This window comes from Panthera uncia, chromosome D2 (assembly GCF_023721935.1).
Source record: "Panthera uncia isolate 11264 chromosome D2, Puncia_PCG_1.0, whole genome shotgun sequence".
NCBI classification, from domain to species: domain Eukaryota; kingdom Metazoa; phylum Chordata; class Mammalia; order Carnivora; family Felidae; genus Panthera; species Panthera uncia.
In genome coordinates this window covers 29,699,756-29,721,734 of record NC_064818.1, presented here as the reverse complement: position 1 = coordinate 29,721,734, position 21,979 = coordinate 29,699,756, and the positions used below count along the sequence as shown (strand labels likewise).

The following is a 21,979-nucleotide window of genomic DNA, read 5'->3' as shown; positions in this document are numbered from 1 at the left end:
CTTTTTTTTTTAAGGTTCACTTATTTTTGAGAGAGAGAGAGAGAGAGACAGAGTGTGAGCTGGGGGAGGGAGAGAGAGAGACAGAGAGGGAGACATAGACTCCCAAGCAGGCTCCATCCAGGCTCTGAGCTGTCGGCACAGAGTCCGAGGGGCCTGAACCCATGAACTGCGAGATCATGACCCGAGCCGAAGTCGTAAGCTTAACTGACTGAGCCACCCTGGTGCCCCAATAGTATAGCATTCTTAAAAACAGAAGTATGTCAGAAGATGCAGGTTAGCAAATATGCTAACGCAGAGTAACCAAACCTAGCAAATTAAAAGCTATAATGCAGCCCAAGCTTCTGCCCCTTGAAATGAGGAGTCCAGGCCGATTAGGGGGAGAAACCCCAGGAATCAGCCAGAAGAGGGGATTTCAGTACAAGGCACCGAGAGATGTGTATATAATTCATCGTCATTTTAGGAAGCGATCTTTTGTGCGAAGATAAGATAATTACATACTTCCGAAAAGCTAATTCAGAGAATTATAATAGAGCTCAACCTGTTGGTTAAGGGAGTACTGTGACCAAAAAATGGAATATAATCCAGGATAAAGTAAAAGCAAATTACCAAGGACAAACAAGCACAACCAAAAGAAAAAAAAAAAAAGACGGAAACAGAAATTTCTAGGAAATGTATTAATGAATCAAAGCTCCCTGCTCCAAGGACAGTATCATTCTCCGTGGCCGTTTTGTTTGAGAATGGAAAGAAGAGTGTCAAAAATAAATTGGGATTAGATCTACCTGTTGAGACAGTCGTCTCGAATGCTGGCTAGATTTGTTTGCCAACAGCCAAGGTGACAATGACAAGGCCTAAGAAAGTGGGTAAAACCATAACGGAAGGAAGCATGTGGATGCATGAAAGATACAAAGCTGGGGTTTATTTACTCCGGATGGAAGAATGAACGGAACGGCGTTCAGTTTTCTAAAGTAGCTGATTACTCTGTTACGACTGAGGAGTTTTATGTAAACGCTACAGAACTGGCAACCAACCCCGTTCGCGACATCCTCCTCTCCTCGAGGTGAATGATGTGAACTTGAGGCATTTTATTACATACTTCACATAGATTGTTTTTTACATGCTCATACGTACTCACTATATTCCTATTTTATGAGTCGTTTTGCCACCAAGAGATGTCGGTATTCATCAAAGTTAAGCACAAGCAAAGAGGAGCAAATAGCCTTAGCATATTATCTCTTTCCCAGCGAGACACAGGGATCAGACAGTATCGCTGTTTCTAGAACTTCCACATTGTCTGTACTTCTGCTGTCCTAGGCTGCTAACGGTCACGAATCCGCTCAGATGTCCTCTCTGGGGGGAAGCAAGCGACTGCAATCCTAGGGTCACAGCCATCAATTTATGTTAAGGAAACTGAAGTCAGGCATCCATCAATGTCCGGAGTAGCTGCTGTCGGTTATCCCTGTTCCGGGACTCAGGGGACTCATAAGGCAATGTGAACCCGTCCTGTCCTCAGAGAGAGGGCCACGGCAGGTCTGCCAGCTGCTGGTGGTGGTGTTCAAAACGGAGGTGACTCCTGGTAGGGTGGAAACCTTCCAGGATTGGGTGCAAGATGCCCCCGGTGAGGTCCCATGTCTACATAACTGGCTACGCGATAGGTGTGGGCCTATCTGTAAAACACGGAGGTGACTCACTGATCCTGAAGGTCATTCCAACATTCGAGAAACGCACTTTCAAACAGTTCTGGAAAAGAAGCTTTAGTGCCTTTAGGAAATGAATTCTGAAGAGTCGAGAGCCTGTACAGGTTCATAAAGATGCATTAGTATTGGTGAGTCTACTAAGCCAATTATGTGCTTTTTTGCCGTTGCTGGTAAGTTGGGGGAGAGGGAGGATCAGGAGGACCGGTTGCCAAGGAAACCACCTGAAAAGTCCATCACGGGATGGACTTGCCCTGTGGATACCGTGCGTGCTACACGGTCATCATCTCTCATAGCAGCAGAGAGAGGGACGCATAGAGCCCAGACACCACAAGGGCGGGACCCGCTCATCCCTCGCCGCCGCCCTATTCTTCTCAAACAAAAGTAGCCAGAGGATGACTAGGTAGGCAGGAAAGAGCCACTTAGGGACGCCCCCAATGTCAGCCAAGAGGAGTCACAAGTTCCCCTAAAAACGGGGCATCAGCAGCAGTACAAGGAAAACAGGTGACTTCAGCGCCCTGGCACTCAGGAAGAAAAAACAGCCAAGGAAGGAAAACCGGGGCTAGGTCAAATGGAGAAGCATGCCAGCGGCACAGCGGCAAGTGGAGGGATCACCCTACGTTCAACATTTTGTAACCAGACCACTTTCCTCCAGGTTAGGGCCTTAGATCTGGGGATGTGGCTCCGTCTGATGTCTCGGCGCGAGACTGTGTATGTGGAGAAACTCTGTGCCTGGGGGAACCTGTCTTTGCAGACACTGTGCTGGCCTTAAGCAGCTGGGCGTCTAACTCCTGGGCTTCCCGGCACTGGGAGGCTCCCGGACATTGTAAGAATCAGACCACATCGGGAATCCCTTAAGATTCCGGGAGGAGGTTGATGGCGCTGACCTGTCACACTTATGGGGCCCCACAGGTGGAAGGAAGGGTTTGGTGCCCTCCGACCCCTCCAGAGAAGACCCCGCTTTTGCAGACCACCCCTGCCCCCAGCCTGTGCTGGACTCTGCCCAGAGCGGTGAGATAGTCTAACCCCCGGCTTCCTTCGTTCCCAGGCCACCCTTTCCCCTGACTCCATCCAGTCTTGGGAAGTCAGGAGTGAACAACTCGAACGGGTTTTTATCCACCTCCTGCGACTCTCTCAATCTCTGTGTAGGGCCACTCAGCTAAAGAGAAAAGAACTATTGGAATGTGAAATTTGTTTCCATCAGACTAATACTTAAATGTTTACATTTATTTACCTTCTGCTCTAAAACAATGTTTTCTCTAATTAGGCACAGCTAAGGACTACAGTACATTATGTTTGTTTACAAGTTTGAAGAACAGAATATGGCTGAAGCTTTTCCAGTGGTTACAGACACCGTGTGGGCGCCCCTGGAGGATGTGCATGGCCAAGTTCAGCTGGCCCCACCCGCCAGGCCAATCCTGGGGTATTGTGGGGGTGCTTAAGAGGAATTTGGGGGGTGCCTGGGTGGTTCAGTCGGTTGAGCGTCTGGCTTCAGCTCAGGTCATGATCTCAAGGTTCATGGGTTTGAACCTCACGTCGGGCTCTGTGCTGACAGCTCAGAGTCTGAAGCCTGTTTCAGATTCTGTGTCTCCCTCTCTCTCTGCTCCTCCCCTGCTCATGCTCTGTCTCTCTGTCTCTCTGTCTCTCTCTCTAAAATAAATAAACAGTAATAATAATAATAATAAAGAGGAATTGGGAAACAGACAAGATATAACCTAGATCTGCAATATATATCTGTCTTTTCATATCGGAGAAACCAAGAATAACCAAGGTATAAAGTCTCGTAATTATTTGCAAAGTAAATGGGAGAGTTTTCGGCACGTTAACAACAGGGGCTCAGGGAAGGAGGAGGGAGGAATACAGTAGCTCCTGCTCATTGTCCTATTGGCTCAGGTCACAGTTTGTGGGTTCGAGATCCACGTTGGGCTCTCAGCTGAGCACGGAGCCTGCTGGAGATTCTCTGCCTCCCCAACCCTCAAAAATAAATAAATAAACATTAAACCCCGCCCCCCAAACACTGGTTTTGTGTACGCTGGGAAGAGGGCACGTTCGGACTGTTTTGTTAGGGTTATTTATTTTGTGTTAGGGTTATAGTTATGGGGTTTTAAGCCCATAAGGACACCGATGAGCTACATTTTACAGATATCACAGGGTAAACATTAAATTGCAGCACTGACTCAGACACGGACGATAAACTCATGCCAGGCTATTCAAATAACTACTGTATATCAGTGATTTTATGATCTTTTTTTTTTTTTTTTTGGACATTTTACTACCTCTAGAAATCAGTATGCATCTTCCAACCTGCGATATCATCGATTCGATGAAAGACAGTATTTATGAAGCATTTATTACTGAATAAGAAACTACATTAGATGTGGAATATACGTGACCCTTGTCCTCAAATATTTTCCGATGAAGTTGCAAGACAGATCATGATAAAATTTCAAATAGATGCCAGAGACATGGTTCCCAGACTGCACCAAGGTACTTGGGACAAGCCAGCAAATGTTTAAGCTTCCAAGGGGAATAAAGTGATACTCAACCTCTGTTGGACCTTACAACTACCAGCTCAAAGTGTTCCTACCAGTGGTTCGCAGTAGATTGTACTATCTTCTTCTTCTTCTTTTTTTTTTTATGATGCCATATCTTACAAAGCTGAGTTTTTGGTGGCTGCTGTGATTAAAGCAAGTGCCAGGGAAAAATCGATGTGGAACAGAAAATGAGAGTGGCAGTGTCTGACCTGATTCTAAGGTTTGAGAAGTTGTGCAGTGCCCAACAGGTGCACACGTCCTATTTGTAATTCATTGTGGCTATTTAAGAATGGGATACAAATATCCTTTTTTCTTCTTATTCATTGTCAATATTTTTTCAAATAGCTCCTAGCTGTTAAGACATAAATACTTATTGTTTGGACCTAACCAGGTAATAAATGGAACTGATGGGTATTCCTTCTGGCCTAGGCGCCCTGAGAAAAAAATGTCTGAGACATTAAATTCTCTGTGAACTGAGAAAGTTTGGGAACTTCTCTGTTAGGGCCTATCACCAACAAGCCGAAACACGATTATGACTTGCGCAAGGTCACCCTGAAGCAAGGAAAACAAAAAAAGTTAAAGAAGTTATTTAAAATTTTGAGTTTGGCGGGGGGGCCTGGCTGGCTCAATCGGTAGAACATGTGACTCTTGATCTAGGGGTTCTAAGTTTGAGCTCCACATTGGGTGTGGAGATTACTTAAGAATAAAATCTAGGAGCACCTGGGTGGCTCAGTCGGTTAAGTGTCCAACTCTTGATTTCTGTTCAGGCCACGATCTCACATTTTGTGGGTTTGAGCCCCACGTTGGGCCCCACACTGACAGTGCAGTATGGAACCTGCTTGGGATCTCTCTCCCTCTTTCTCTTTGCCCCTTCCCCGCTTGCTGTCTCTCTGTCTCAAAAATAAATAAACATTAAAAAATAAAATCTTGGGGCACCTGGGTGGCCCCGAAGTCGGTTAAACAGCCAACTTCGGCTCAACTCATGATCTCGTGGTTCATGGGTTCAAGGCTGGAGTTGGTCTCTGTACTGACAGCTCAGAGCCTGGAGCCTGCTTTGGATTCAGTGTCTCTCTCTGTCTCTCCCTGGCTCGTGCTCTCTGTCTCTCTCTCAAAATAAATAAATCTAAAGAAAATGAAATCTAAAATAAAGAGTTGAGTTTATTTCGCCTTTAAATCTAAGTAATGCTTGCACATAGTATTATAAAGCAAAAAGTAAAGAAATGCATAAAATGCAGAGCAACAGTCTCTCCCCAACTCTACCCCCAATCTCGCTTCCAGAGGCCATTCCATGCAACAGTTTAAAACAATCTTTTAACTTTATTTTTGAGAGAGAGAGAGAGAGACAGTGTGAGTGGGGGAGGGACAGAGAGAGAGGGAGACACAGAATCCAAAGCAGGCTCCAGGATCTGAGCTGTCAGCACAGAGCCCGACGTGGGGCTCGAACTTCCGAACCTTGAGACTGTGACCTGAAGCAAAGTCGGACTCTTAACCGACGGAGCCACCCAGGCGCCCCATCATGCAACAGTTTTTAATTTCACTTCTGGTGGTCACCTCCAAAGCTCAAGTGTTTATAGTTCTACGTCACAATTTACTTCCACTTTTAGACAGTCTCTGTCAGTGCCTCAGAAGGATGAGAACTTGAGTCCCCATTCTCTTCTCTTTTCCAGCCATTGACTGCATACTTCCGTTTTTATTTCCTCTGCTGATGACCTTGGGAACTTTAAAGAACACACTGCAGTCTCTGACTCCCCCAACCCTAGATGTTCCCTCTTGGGTCACGGTTATGTTGGACGAGGATGTGCGCCCTGACCTTTCCCTGGCCCCTCTGCTCCCTACCTCACCTCCCCATTTCTACCTCTGTCCTCCACGCTGCCACTGCCTCCACTCATCACCTTTCTGTTTGGTCCTGTAATCACAGTGAAGTCTTCCTTCTGTCTCTAGGCCGATTTCGAAAACGAAATGCTCTTAAGCAGCATTTATATGATTGCGACTTTGTGAATACTGTTCCCTGCAGAATCGCATGCGTGCTAGCCTCACGCTTCCTTTCCTGGGGTCCAGCACCTGCCTCGACAAGTGGATTCTCTTTGTTCTGCAAATGGGTTGTTCAAAATCATTCCAACATTTCACTTGGCTTCACATTTAGAGCACGTCTTTCTTTTACAGCTTCCTCCCACCCCCAAGTTCCTAATCACTGTCGATTCTCGTTAAGTGCAGTCGCTGTGTTCTACAAAGCAGCCGGGAACACTGGATTAGTGAAGAGTGGAGCACTGATCCTAGGGGAAACAGGGTTAGGTGGCCGCGAGCCTCCGGTCACAACTTTTTCATCAACGAATCAACACATCCCCTTGTTTTATGTGCGTTTCTGTTTAAAGACGCCTTATATAATACGTATTGTTGATTCACCAACACTGCGCTCACGGGAAATCGCGCCGTGACTTAAGCCTGCACGAACCTCATTGGACACATATATTTTCTCCAGAAGGCACATTCCTTCACAGCCTTCTTGTGCTCAGGAACACTAGACAGCGCTTCAGGACGATGCTTGGGGGCCACTTTAAACAGTGGAATCGCCAATGGGAAGCACAAAAATGTGAAAACATGGCACTAGAGAGACCATGGGAAGGGCACTAATTTCCAGCGTGACAGATGAAAGAGGAAACCAGGCCTTGTTAGAACTCAGCAGGGAAAGTGACCGATGGATGGGTGGCTCAAATGTTTTGCCGCCCCGTGCATGTCCTTGAGAGACTGAAATGCATTGATTTGGGGGTTCCAAATAAATTTTAGCAGGCAGGCAAATTCGCTGATATGGAACCCGTGAATAACGATGATCTATCAGTCGTACTTTCCTTCGTTCTTGTTGACAAAAGGGAAGTGTGGCTTTGCCACAGCCTAAAAATCACCAAGCTTCTTGGTCATTGGTCTTCGCAGGGGCCACTTTCTTCCCAGAGACTTTTATCCTGAAGCCCTTTGACTTCATGCTCCAGTTTGGAATGGTTATTTTACCCAGAGGTCATCCTGGGAATGTCTTCCCTCATGCCTCATCCATGATCCAATCATCCCTCATCCAATGACCTCCTCTTTCTCGACTTTCTCCCTTATATTCTTGGTGTCAGCCTCCTGTAGCTCTTCAGGGACAGTACAGAGAAGTAAACTTTGTTTTCTTACGTAAATGAAACTGTCTTTACTGAATGATCTCTGGATTATCCTTGGGTGGGGTATAGTTTTTAGCATCCACATCATTTTGCTTCAATATTTTAAAGCCATTGATCCACTGGTGTTTTCATCCAGTGTTACAGGTAAATTTGGTGCCCCCCAACTCCCAAGACTTTAGATTTTCTCTTTATGTTCTAATACTCCACAAAGATGTGTCTAGGTGTGAGTCCCCCCCGACCCCATTCACCCTGCTCTGCATTTGGCAATAAGCCTGTTCACTCAATCAGAAGACTTATCTCTTTAATAACTTCAGGAACTTTCTATTACGGATTTGATTATTTCCCCCCATCTCTTTATTTCTCCCACGTGCCCCTTCTCTTACAGGGATGCTTGTGAACCAGGGGTTGGATCTCCTGGGTTGCTCCTCTCTCTTACCCCTTCCCTTCCATTTTTTTCCCCAGTCCTCTTAACATCTAATGTCGGCAATCATATTATTAATGTCCAACACCTCTTTCTTGTCTCTGATTATTCCTTTTTCATATCATCCTGTTCCTGTATGAAGGCACCATGTCTTCGAGTTTCTCTGAAATTACTTAGGGTGTGTTTATGTTATCATCTGTTCTTTCGATTATCTCACCCAGCTCATCATCCTATGTGTTCATTATCATCTTTCTCTTTCATGATGGCTTTTCTTAAATGTCTGGTGACCTTTGGTCAGGCCTTGATACTTAAGAATGATAGACAATGCTAATGATGATAGGCAGATGGAAAAGCTTTCCTCAGCTCTCTTTTGGTAGGCATGGTTCCTGCTTGGGACCTCTGGATGTGTGCATAGCACATGTCAGTCAACACCTCACCTGAGCGTGTCCAGTCAGGGACTGAGAGCCCCTGAAGGCCAGAATGAGAAATTCTAGAAATCCTAGAAATCCTAGAAATTCTAGACCAGCCCTGAGTTGTTCAATTTCTTCAGAGGGGAAGCCTCAGACTGTTAGCTGGGGGAGAAATGGAAGATCACCGGAAGCTCAACTGGGAGAAGGGGAGGGAGAGAGGCCAATCCACTTGGCTTTTCCAGAAACAGACCCACAACGACTCCTCACTTCTCACCCTGCCCACCTTCAGTGGAGCTCCTTCTTGCATTTACCCTTATATTATTTTTTATTCGAGAGAGAGAGAGAGAGAGAGAGAAAGCAAGTGGGGGAGGAGGGGCAGAGGGAGAGAGAGAATCTCAAGCAGACTCCATGCTCAGCGTGGTGTGGGGTGCAATCCCACAACTCTGAGATCATGACCTGAGTTGAAATCAAGAGTCAGACCCTCAATTGTCTGAGCCACCCAGGTGCCCCTTGCATTTTACTCTTCTTACTTGTGGCTTCCCCTGTGACATTGTCTGCATAGTCCCAGGTACTTCCAGTCTTCCAGAAATCTGTTGAAATCTCCCACTTGCTAATGAGCAACACCACCCCCTTGCCCTTTTGTTGTTAAGTGTTTATTTTCTTTGCAATTCTTTACCAGTATTTCTGTGGGCTCCAAGAGAAGGAAGCCCATATACTCCATCCCTCATGTGGAACTGGAAACAGAAAGTGTCATTTTAATTTAACATCTTCACAAACATCATTTGGGAATTAGCCTCGAAATGAGTATTCTGGTAAGGAGAAAAAGTTCAACTGTGTTATAATTGAGTAATAATGTCATATTGAAAAATTTAGATCACTTTCATCACCAGGTGAGTCATTGGTCTTGAGATAATTGAAGAATATAAAATTTCATATCAAGAGATTATATAAGACCCATTAATATAACAGGATCAAATTCAGTGAGTCTGTATTTGCCCGATTGTAGCATATGGGATTCCTATAAATAATATTTATAATTATACTGTAATCCCAGAAGGGAGGAGAGGAAAGAAAAGAAAAATGCCAAGCATCTGCCCTTATTGAATGAATTGCTTTTGGTGGGAAACAGCAAACTGTACTCAACACACTGACTGCCTCTGTAAAGGAAAAAATGGTCTGGTTTCTTCAGACCACTATTTTCTTTTAATTTAAATAAGTCCTTTCTTAAGCATAAAGAGCTGATAAAGAACATTTTTTTTTTTTATGCCTCAAGCAACTTCTGGAAATTTTTATTATATGTCAACTGATGGGGACTATGACAAACCCTAGCCAATCAGCAAGAAGGTCCACTGGAAGCCGCCAGCAGTCTTGATTTAAGTGACCATTTTCCTGCCATCCAGCTTCTGCAAATGCTCACAGGGTGGGCTTGGGTCTCACGCCTGCCTGCGTGCTCCTGGTGGGTGGCGAAATCAGAGGCAGATCCGGGCGCCAGCTGCCTCTTCTTTAGTGAGGAGGGACCCCCAGGGGCCGGTGGCAGGGGAGAGGGGAGCCCGAGCCCCGAAAATCAACAAGACTTGGGGTCTCGCTCTTTTTGTTTATGACTCTATCCCTGCACTAGCACAAGCCTTGGCTCCTAGAAGATTCTCCATAAGTTTCTGCAGAATACATGAATGAAAGAGCGAATTCCCGCGAAAAAGTATACAAATCAAAAGGCTTTCATATATACGTTACTTTAAAACTGGAAATAAGAGGTCTTGTAGCTTTTTAATGATGGAAATGAATTTTTTTTTAACTTCAAATACGGTTTTAAAATTGCTGAAATGTATTCTTTTTTAGGCCCCATGACATTTCTCTAATCTGTAGTATCGTGTGTCAGAATATCTCATATTGTAAATAATTATGAAAAATAAAGTAGACACCACAATGAAGCATCTTCACTCTGTCGGTTCCAAACCATCCTTTGGGAGAATGAAATGAGATGGAATAAAACTGGGCAGGACCTAAGGGAATTCAATACCAATGTATTAATTATGTGTAGAAATATATTTTTAAAGGGCATTAAAAAAACCTCTTAGCCTCCCACCTAATAGAATTCTAATATATTTTGGTGTGTTACCCTAAGGACTGTATTAAAATAATAATAGTTTGTTAGTATTATTTTGTGGCTGTGAAAACCATTTTCGGTAATCCCAGCTAAATCACTTGCTCTATTACACTTGCATTTATGAAGTCCAAGGGCAAATATATTATCGCACAAGTTAATACTTTCCAAACCGTTTTCTTCCAAGGCCACCTTTAAGTGAATGAGCATAGTCAATAATTTTATCCTCATATATGTTAAAGCACATTAACAATTTATAATGTAAAGGGCTATAGCAAATGCAATTTCATCAAAATGACACACGGATCAAATTAACTAAATTAACCAACCATGAACGTTAGAACCAAGCGTTAGCCCAATTTATTTAAATTATACTATTGGGTTACAAATCATTCCTTTTTTAAAAAAAAGTCTTTCAAGCCATGTCCTGGAATAATCTAGGGGGAAGCTCAACCACCCGTGCGTTCTTTATAAGCCACAGTTGGAGCGGGTGTGCCCACATCCTCCTAGAAGGGATGGGGAGAGGAGGGCAGAGCAAGCGGGGGGGGGGGGGGGGGGGGGGAGATAGGGGAGGGATTTATTGTATAAGCTGTTACTGCAGTACTTGGTGACTTTTTTTTTAATTAAAAACTTTTTTTCTTTAATTTATTTTTGAGACAGAGAGAGGGAGAGAGAGAGACAGAGCACAAGCCAGGAAGGGGCAGAGAGAGAGAGAGAGAGAGACAGAATCTGAAGCAGGCTCCAGATTCTTGGACGTGGGACCATGAGATCCCTCGAACCCGCGGACCATGAGATCATGACCTGAGCCAGAGTCTGACACTTAACCGACTGAGCCACCCAGGCGCCCCAGTACTTGGTGACTTTTAACAGGTTCTGCTGCCTTTGTTGAACGTGAGCTCAAGTTTTTGTTTTTGTTTTTTAAAGACTCAAAGGGACCAAGTTGTTGATATATATTTGGTTTCTTCATTATTGGCCTTCTGCTATTCTCTAATATAATATAAATATATTTGGCCACCTATGGTACTAGTCGGATGAGAAATGAATATAAGCAAATGGATAAAAATCAGTTTTGTTCTTGTTGGATCTTAGTAATGCACCCCAGAAGAAAATGTCTTCCTGAATCTATTCAGTCATGGAGAACAAAATAAAAACCAAAACCCTTCGCTGCGTCCAGCTGGGTCTCTTTTGCTCTTGACCGCTGACAAACAGGACCAGTGGGCAGGCTATCCTGTCTCCATAAAATCCCATAGTTTCAAATTAGTCGTGAGGGTGACTGTTAGAGACAGTAGTCCCCTGAGCAGGGAACTGACTTTGTCTAAGCCAAGAGCTTCTCAGGTGAGGGGTGAGGGGACGCGGGAGTTCCCTCTGGGGCTGGGAGTGAGCAAACCAGTACAGACAGCAGGTAGGCTGTGGTCCCTGGTGCCACCTCATCTGCCAGAAGCTCCCGGAGACACCCACTGCTGGGCACATAGGTGGGGCCGGTTGTGGGCTCTTGGGGCAGAGGTAGCTGCCCCGGAACCCCTCTTCCTCCATCCCTCCCCTGCCCGTTTCTCCCTCCCCTGTTTTCCTCACTGTCCGTCCTAAGGTGGTGGCTGCAATGTGGCCACAAGTGGCAGGGGCCGGGGGCTCCAGGTGTAGTGCAGTGTCCTCCCCAGACAGAAGGTATGGCGGACCCCAGCAGGTGTGTGTGTCGGGGGGCAGGGGTTCCAGTGTTGGACTGACCACCTGTGGCCCGTAGCCAAACCCGCTGATTTTTTAACAACCTCCCACCCCCCAACTCCGCCAACTTGGCTCGAAACAAACAAAAAAGAACAACCTTTCAGGAGATCCAATAGTTAGAGCAGATGGAGGGAAGGGCAGCTGTCCTGGCTGGAGTGGGGAGGTGCCTGAGAACCTTCATGGCTGGGTCCCCACATTTTCTGGTTTGGGGCTCTGAGAAACGACAGCCATTACACCTGCTAACTTGTGAGGTCCCTTCCAACAGAAAGAGGCTTCTGTTCTACGAAGATGCTCAAAATGTCACTCTGTCTGACCCCCCCTCTATGAAATCTACAGACCTGGAAAAACCCGGTAGAATTAAGTCACATCCAGGTGATCTTTCCTTTGAAGTGACTATTTCATCACCCACGATAACCACAGAATAGAACAACCGGGCCTGAAAATTCTACCTTGGTTTTTTCCCAAGACTGCCTCTTCTCCACTCCGAGGCAATAACCTATAGAGTTTCCTGAAGCGCGACTCCAGTGTTGGACAGCGCTGTGCTGAAATTCACGAAGATCCGTCAATTTGCAAATCTAGTACTCTGATGGGGGACCCGGTGAACTATCATCGGACCTAAAAGTTTATGTTGTAAATTATAAAAGCTATTGGAACTTACTTTTTCATATTCTACCACCACTGTTTAATTTTAACGGCTTTATTGAGCAGTGAAGGGAGCACAGAGTACAAGTTGCATAATATATGTCATTATTAGTGCCAGGCCTAGTAAACACAGGGCCCGGGTTTTCCAGGATCGGTTTGATTTTACTTTGTGATATTTTTGGCCTGTTGTTATGGAAACGCCCCGTATTTAGGCATCCAAACTATATCATCAGGACTGCCTCTTATATCCAGAAACAACCCCCAAATCTCTGATCAGATTGTGTGTTGCGATTTAGGGTTAAACAATATGGTCGCGGCCACAAATTCTGGAGTCCCGGGATCAGCTGAAGTAAACGTGCCCGGACCGAGGCTGGTGGTCCGGTGCATATTTCCACACACACTTCTGTCAAAGCATGAGAATTCCGACTTGAATTACTTACTCCATTCCACGTCCAAATTGGCAACGCCAGTCAAATAAATCGGGCCAAGGATGATGGATGGTGAGATGGATAAATGAACATTAAGGGCTTCAGAGAAACCACCAAATTCATCTTATTTAATACGTGGCGACAAGACAGTTTAAAGTATAGGGTGATGTGGCTCCATCGGATCATCTTTATCTTTCACCTGACATAGGCAGGTAACACAGTGATGCAAATAACAAGTTTTAGAATAAGAATCTGCATAATGAGAAGCAACCCCCTTGCTCTCCCGTCACGGAGGTAAGGATGTGGGGCTGTGGCGCGAGGCTGCCTGGGCTGGGGTCCCAAGTCTACCTCCGCCCAGGTGTGGGCACGTCCTCAACCTCTCTTTTCTTTTCTGTAATTTGGGTATAACGATGGTATCTACCTAAAGTGCTGTTGTAAGAATGAAATGAGTTAATGCACATAAAATGTCTGGAACAGTGCCTGGCAGGCAGGAAGGCATTCAATAAACATTAGCAATTGTGACTTATTTCCATGGAAGCAACAGTTTTAGAGAACGATTTTCCTGGGACGCAGGCTGGCACTTCCCCTCTGTTTCAAAAGCAACTATTGCAACACTATAGCGTTTGATGTCCTGTGTCTACCAGGAGGCTTGAACTCAGCAACATCTATTTCCCTCACTGATCTTAAGGGCGGTAATGAAATGTCAGCTCTGGGGAAGCTCCCAGAGCTACCTAATCTACTGAGAACCTTGTGACAGTGACCTTTTATTTTTCCCAAGGCGGGGCACTTTGGGGCCCCTCCTAGTCTTATCCCATATCCCCCCAAAATCCCCTCTGCCAGGGAATTCACAATCATCATGAGGTTAGAATCATAGGATTTCACAAAATCATGATCTAAGACTGAAAGGGACTTGAGCCATCAACTATTTTTAGGGCCCCCTCCTAATTTCAGCCACCGTAAAAGGTGTGGCATGGGAGGAGCTCATGAAACAGCTTGTCCATTACCCCACGGTCTGTGTGAAACCAGACCTAGGACCAACCAGCCCCCTAACCCCCACTTCTGGAACCCTGGTCTGGGGCTGTTTTTCCTACATTGTTACCCTTTGCATAGTGTTATGTACACATTTGACCTTAAATGAGTGTTTGAAGGAAACTAGCCTTAAGTATTTGTTTCAGAAGTATTTTGAGGGTGCCTTTTGTGATTTTTCTGGTGGTGGTGGGGAACGAAGTAGCCTCTCAAACACTTATCTTTCCCTCCAACTTAATTCCCAAAATATATCCCAGTGTGCATCCAGGAGAAAACAAACCCTCCATCCTGAAGTTTTCACTACCTTTTTATTTTTTTATTTTTTTATTTTTTAACATTTTTATTTATTTTTGAGACAGAGAGAGACAGAGCATGAACGGGGGGAGGGCCAGAGAGAGAGGGAGACACAGAATCGGAAGCAGGCTCCAGGCTCTGAGCTGTCAGCACAGAGCCTGATGCGGGGCTCGAACTCACGGACCGTGAGATCGTGACCCGAGCGAAGTTGGACGCTCAACCGACTGAGCCACCCAGGCGCCCCTTCACTACCTTTTTAAAATACTACCCGCCAGGGCGCCTGGGTGGCTCAGTCAGTTGAGTGTCAGATTTCAGCTCAGGTCATGATCTCAAGGTTCATGGGTTTGAACCCTGTGTCAGGCTCTGTGCTGACAGCTCAGAGCCTGGAGCCTGTTTCAGATTCTGTGTCTCCCTCTCTCTCTGCCCCTCCCCTGTTCGTGCTTTGTCTCTCTCTCAAAGATAAATAAACATAAATTTTTTTTTTTAAGTACTACCTTCCAATACCATAAAATTGTTAGATGTCATACCTCTATTGGCTCATTTTATCTTTCCTTCTAAATCTAATTTAATGGGTGGCTCAGTCATTTGAGCCGCCAACTCTTGATTTCGGCTTAGGTTACGATCCCAGGGTCATGGGATCGAGTCCTGCATTCTGGTTCTACACTAAGCATGGAGCTTGCTTAAGATTCTCTCCCTCTCCTGCTGCCCCTACTCCACTCGTGCTCTCTAAAATTAAAAAACAAAAAAAGATAGAAATGATAAACTGTTGGTTTAGTTCTCTTTGACCTGAACCCTGGCAGGGCAGGTGGGGACTCAGCCTCGAAAGATAATTTATGTGACGACAGTCTGGTCAAGCATCCTTCTGCCTGCCTTGGACCCTTTCCCCCTCTCCTCCAATCCTCCTGCAATGTCTGTGAAGCTTGGTCCTCCACCCCCCCCCGGCCCCCCCACCCCGTTCCAGCCTAAAATGCTGTTCTCCCTTTAAAAACTGTTGTAACATTTTATTGTGGCTTTTATTACACATTATCAACCACTTGTATCTTAATTGTATTTAGTTATGCAAGTAATATAGAAATCAATTCAAATTGTAAAATTTCAAACGTTGTAACAATGGTTACAGATGGGTATGAATAATTGTATGACTAATCTCTTCCTTGACAATTCCTCCAGTTCTGGTCTCTTCCAGTGGGTGTCTTTACAGCCCTATCTGTTTTTGTATGTATTTTTACTTATGGGAATGTATAGTATTATTATTTTTTTAATAGTCCCATACAGTACGTATTGTTCTGTAACTGCCTTTTTCTTTAATAATATGGTTTGGTGACCTTTCCGTCTCAGCATATATAGACTTTCTTCGTTCTTTTGAACTGTTGCCTAATTATCCAGAAGTAAATGTGCCATTATTTAGCCATTCCCTATGATGGCCATTAGGTTGCTTTTACTTTCAAAACTACCAAAACTCTGCACCCTTGTGCCCGCTTCTCTAGGATATATACGAAGAAATGGAATGGTTGGGGTCATAGAATGGGCACATTATTAATTTTAACAGTGCCAAACTGCCCTTCAAATTGGCCGTTTCAATTTACACGCCTGTTAGCAGTGCGAGAAAGCCCCCGGTTTCCCACTCAGCTTGCCAAGATTAATTACTTTTTACCTGCACATTTTATCTCCTAGGCTTAGGATGTAAGCTCTCTGAGAGCAGGGCCCATGACTACCCCATATTTGCATTTCTTTCCGCATGCAAAGGTGTTTAATAATTGGTGCCCAATAAATGTTTGTTCAATGATCTCCCACCATAAGTTCTTTGCTCATCTCTGCGCAAAAAAAGCATTTACCGAGGGTGCATCTTTGAGGCTATTTCTTTTTATTTTTTTTAAGTTAAAAAATATTTTTAAGGTTTTATTTACTTATTTTTGAGAGAGACAGAGTGTGAGGGAGGGGAGGGGAGGGAGGGAGGGAGAGAGAGAGAGAGAGAGAGAGAGAGAGAGGGAATCCCAAGCAGACTCCATGCTGTTAGCACAGAGCCCGATGTGGGGCTCGAACCCACGAAACTGTGAGATCATGACCTGAGCCGAAACTAAGGGTCAGACACTTGACTGACTGAGCTACCCAGGCACGCTTGAGGCTATTTAAGAATGAAAAACATTTTTTAAAAAGTTGCTCATGGGGTGGGTGCCTGGGGGGTTCAGTGGGTTAAGCATCAGACTCTTCATTTTGGCTCAGGTCATGATCTCACGGTTTGTGAGATTGAGTCCAGCCTCCTGCTCTTGGCTGACATCAGGGAGCCTGCTTGGGATTCTCTCTTTCTCTCTCTCTCTCTCTCTCTCAAAAAAAAAAAAAAAAAAAAAAAGTTGGCTGAATTTTTGCTCTCTCTCTCTCAAAAAAAAAAAAAAAAAAAAAAAAGTCGGTTGAATTTTTGCACACCCTTCCCCCTAGCCAAGTTACAGATATCTTCCATTTAAAGTTGCCTGCGGAAAACAGGACTCCCTCCTGCTCTGCTTGGCAGGAGGCAGTGAAAACAGACCTGGCTGTCTCAGACAATAGCTGGTAGGGTGTCTCACCCACTGGGAAAAGCTACAGAATCCTTGGGAACTAGACAGAAGATGGGATGGGGAGAGAGTAAGGTCAGACTCTTTGGAACATTCTGGATCCAAGGAGCTAAAATCTTTGACAGAGTTTTGAAAGAGAGGAAACCATTAATAATGTCCAAAGCACGTCAATAAATGGATCCAGGCGAGGAAGAAATTGACAGGCTAGCAGAACTGGAGTGCAGAGGTGGGCATATATACATTTTTAAATTTGGATACAGGAAAGGGAGGTTTTAAAGGTGTGAATTACTCGATCCATGATAAACTTTTCCTCCAGGCAGAGCCTATTTTTATTTACATGATAATCTCGGCTACAGCGATTCTAAAAACCATGAGCGTGTTTCCAAATCTTGGCGTTCTCAACACTCATTTGAAAAAAAAAAAAAAAAAAAAAAAAGGAGTTTTCCAAAGGAGTAAGTGATAACGTTCAGTTAAATATGAACGAACTGAGAATTCTGTGTCGCTTAGTTTGTTTCCACAAAGGAACTGGTCCTAAATAAGGAACAACACAAACGGAGGCGCATTTCGCTCTTGATAACGTTTCTGTTTCTCTCACCCATTAACAACTGCGCAGCCCAGGGAGGGGACAGTCGGATTTCAACACAAACACAAATGAGGAAAGTGAGAAAACCAATTTGCTAGGGGGTGCTGACCACCTCCAGGAGAACAGGCCCCTGAGGCCCGGGGATCTAGGCCCGGGCCCCGGGTGGACTCCCCCCTGGCCGAGTAGAGGCTGGAGCGGCACCGCTGTTCACCGGCGCCACGGGAATGCGGGAACCACCTTTACTGTCCGGGCCGCACCGCCCCAGACACACAGGGACCTGCGCTTTGGTTCCTCGGCCCGCTGCTTCTGGCCTCCTTCACCTCTTCGCCCGTCGTGGGACGGTTGCCATTAAACCCCGGCAGTGACCGGGCCGAAATCACGCCCGCGGTGGCTCCGGAGCGATAGGCGACAGGAAACTCCTGGAGAGGGAGGCTCATTTGGCCCTTTGGGGGCTCAATGCCCTTTGGCCATTGTTGGGAGGAACAAAGAGGGCAGGAGCGGAGGGCGCCCCCACGAGGAAAGGCGGGGAAGGACACCCACGGGCGCGATTTAGGCGGCGGGCGAAGCTGGCACCGGGGTGCTCGGAGGCGCGGGCTGCGAGCCGCGGAGGTAGGGCCGGTCCCTCCCGCCGCGCCCCGCACGCGCTTTGCGCGCCGTCTGGCGCCCGCCGCAGCCCTTTCCTTCGTCGCGGCCGCTTTACTTTTGTCCCTTTTTTCCTTTTTATTACCATTATTATTATATATATATTTTTTTCCCGCGCAAAGCGGGAAGCCGGGACTGCCCAAGCGGGCGGCGGAGGGGCCGCCATTTCCCGGGGACAGCGCAGCGCGCGGCGGCACCGGGCGCCCCGGAAAGGGAACCGGAGGGGAGTGCCCGGCCCCGAGCCCTCCTCCGCGCCGGCCGGGGGCTCCCGGCGCTCGTGGCGCCCGGCGACCGCGCGGCAGCCCCCGGCCTCGCCCCCGCCGCCCGCGTCCCCGGCCTGACCTTCGGCGGCGCGGCCCGCCCCCGGCCCTCGGCCCCTTCCCTCCGCTCCGCGCCCCCGCGCCCCTTCCATTGTCAGCCCGGAGCGGCCGGCGCCCAGCCCCGCACCCTCGGAGGCCCCCCGAGCGGCCCACCGCCCCGGAGCGGTCCCCTCGGCGGCCGGGTGCCTCCCTCCTCCGCTCCGGCGCCCCGAACTCCGCATCCCGGGAGCCCGCCGCTCCCTCCCTGGCCGGCCTCGCCGCGGCCCGCCGCCGGACCCCGCATCCCGCCGCCTCCTCCCTCCTCGCCCAGGATGCCCCCGCTCCTCGCCGGCCGCTGCAATTTTACCGCTTCTTTAGCACCCCCCCACCCCCCGCCTTTATTTCCCGAGGAAGCAAGTTGGGCAGCTTGATTTATGAATTCTTCTCTCTTTCTTTTGCGGGGAGGGTCGGCTATCGGGGTGCGCCGGCAGGGGCCGGGCGGCGGGAGAGGAAGGGGTTCTCTCCGGCCCCTGCACTGCCCCCGCGGCGCGTTTTGTTTCCAGACCCCGGAGCCCCCTGAACAATAATGCCATCGCCATGGCGGGCTCACCTGGTGCTGCGCCGCCTGCTCCGGGCGCCCGGTGCCCTCGGCGCGCCGCTCCCGGGGCGCAGGTTCGGCCCGCGCGGCGCCGGTGCCGGGCAGGACTCTTTGCCTTTCTTTGGGTTCTATCGGTGCTTGTCAATGGCGGCAAGCGGCAGTTCTCCGGGCCGCGGATAGTAGCGGGGGGAGGAGGAGGAGGGAGAAGGGATTGCTCCTTCTCCACATAACCACCTCTAGGAGGAGTCGCTCAGCCTCATCCCCCGCCAGCCCAGGCTCCGCGACGGGTCCGGGGCTTTCGGTGGGGCTTGATGAGCTATTGTCCTTCAGGAGCATTAATGATGAAACCTCGCGGCCTCCGCGTCGCCCGCGGATCTGCTGCATGCGCTGAGGGCCACTTGCTACGATGAGGCTTTCCCCAGGGCTGGGGACCGAAGCACTACGGTCACGATCCGGAGTCTCCCGTTTGCGGAATCCACCTTTGGTGGAAGAAGGCGGCGTGGGCGTTCATCGGGCAGTTCTGGGGAGAGTCTTGGAAGGTGAAAGCCGAAAATGCCACCTTCCATGCTCTCTCCTGTCCTCAGATAATGACAAACACTGTACATTAACGTTCGTGTGTACCACTGGGGCTGTAGCAGAGGGTAGCCACAGCCACAAGAACTGAGAACGTGTATCCATGCCTGTTGGCTTTTTATAAATTAAGACCAATTTAGATTCCAGCGTTGCATAATATTTGGAGTAGCAGATGTATGTTTTGGAGGGTAGGACTGTGTGCCTGGACATCCTTTTTAATTCGGTTGCTTGATGGTGTGTTAATTTGTAATATCCCAGCAGCTATTGATTAGCACGAGGCTATTGTCTTAAGGACCAAATGTTATTAGTTTGTAGAAAATGCATTTTTATGGGGATGGGGTGGACAATATTAGTGTGATAATGGATTAGTAGTTGCTCTGTTCTACTGGAAGTGAGGGCTGTCCTTTGTAACTGGAGACGTTGGTCAGGACTCCATGGTTGGGGGTGAATCAAAGCCATGTGTTTATTTCATGGGGAAATGTTCACTTGCTAGGGGCCATCCATGCTTTCTCTGATTTCTCCCTGATGAGGCAAAGGGTTGTGAGAGGCAAAATTTTGACCTCTTCAAAAAAGAGAACCCCAGTTCTCCAGCAGTGGTCAAATGGACGCTTTTCAAAGCCTTTCCCATTTGGTAATACTGTGTATATCTGCCCCCGTAAACTTGTAAATGTTTAGGCAACGGGAAACATTAGGGTGACTGAGAGCCTCCAATTGCCTGAATGGGAAAGAACCCAAAGCAAGAATCCACTGCTCTCTGGATTTATACTAGTCAGTTGAGGCTGTTGATGGAATTAGTAGATAGCGTTTTAGACTATCTGCATTTTAAACAAGTGTTTTGCTGAGAAATCTGCGATTTCCCAGAAGATCAGGCATGTGTCATAAAGGCGTAAACAAATCTCCGTTTGTTTAAATCTCATATGGCTTCTCAAACTCTTCTGGAAACAATGGTCTCAGTTTATTGGGGGCTTCCTTACTCTTCTTTTTACCCCGTTTACCCTCTCTATGTAGGATTTTACTGTTCTTTGTCTTTGAAGGTACTCTCCAGGTCAGAAATTTAGTCAGGATAAAGTCCGCATTTCCCAGGACATATATTCAAAGGGTTTCAAATGATCCCTTGGGGCATCTCAAGTGGTTTCGATTTCCCTGTTCTAGAGGAAGTGCCTATATCCCTTCTTCTATAGATTTCTGGTGTCCACTCTTGATCAGAAATAACCTTCAGGCCAACATTCAAAAGGGTTCAGGAAGGAGCCCCTGGGAATGCTTGAAAAATACTCCTACCCTGTGACCCACTCAGCCAGGCTGACTGAGACATAGTTGAATAATTCATCAATATATATTAGATTCACATTCTGCCTGTAACTTCGCAATAAAAATGGTACACGTGGTCATTTTTATGTGCACTTTATGTAACTCATTTCATCCTAACATTTTGTTATGCGCTATCCTGAGAAAAAGGCTGGGTCTAAGAATTTACCAGGCAACATTCTCCCATTTCCTACAGGTTGTTTTCTTCCAATAGATGATGTAGTTGCAACTCAGAGAGTCAAGGGGAATGTCAGCTTCATAAGGCTCTTGTTTTTTGAATACAAGGGATCGTAGAGTTCACCTGCCTTTATGTTATGGTCAGACATTTGATATTCAAATGGGTGACATGACTTGGTCAAGGCCATGTGGGGGAAACTTCGGGGCACTTCCAGATACCCAGCCTAAAGCAATTTCCCCCGACTCCAGACTTCTGAGGATGTAGAGGAACAGCTATGCAACCTAATGTGCAGACCTAGCTAAGTTATATATGTTATTGGGCATCTGACACATGCCCAAAAATTTCACCCAGATAATATTGTGTAGTTAAAATACGTTGAAAATAGCATAATTATTAATTCACCAGTAACTGTGAGTTCTGCAGTGGCCAATAGCTCAGGGAATCTCAGACAAGGAGAATAATAAAGCGATAATGAGAGTTTACACTTACTGAATGCTTGCGATGTGCACTGTTGTTTTACATTTACCAACTCGTTCCTCGCAACAACGCTCTGGGTTGGGCACTATCTCCTTCTCTGTACGGATGGAGACACGGAGGCAGAGAGTGGATGAGAAACTTGCCCACAGTTATGGAGTTAGGAGGTGACGGATTCATGCTGTTAATTCCTGTGCTAGTAATCTGGTGATAAGGATGTGTGCATCCATTTCAAGCAAAGAAATTTTGTGATTGGTCACAGGATGGAAAGTCCCTTGACCATTCCCGATCCAGGTCCTCAAGGAGTCAGCGAAAAGCCTCAGTACAGGAGGTTTGGTTGATCACCACTGCACTGAAAAC

At 46.8% G+C, this 21,979-nt stretch overlaps 1 protein-coding gene across 1 annotated transcript in view; it reads right to left on the bottom strand.

The window, feature by feature from the left end:
* Positions 1 to 19,309, bottom strand: part of LOC125932703 (core histone macro-H2A.2) — a 57,754-nt gene extending 38,445 nt beyond the window's left edge. The window contains exon 1 of the mRNA XM_049645183.1: positions 19,102 to 19,309. The gene's annotated coding sequence lies outside the window, so the exon portion shown is untranslated. The remainder of the gene's footprint in view (positions 1 to 19,101) is intronic.
* Positions 19,310 to 21,979: the final 2,670 nt, after the last annotated feature.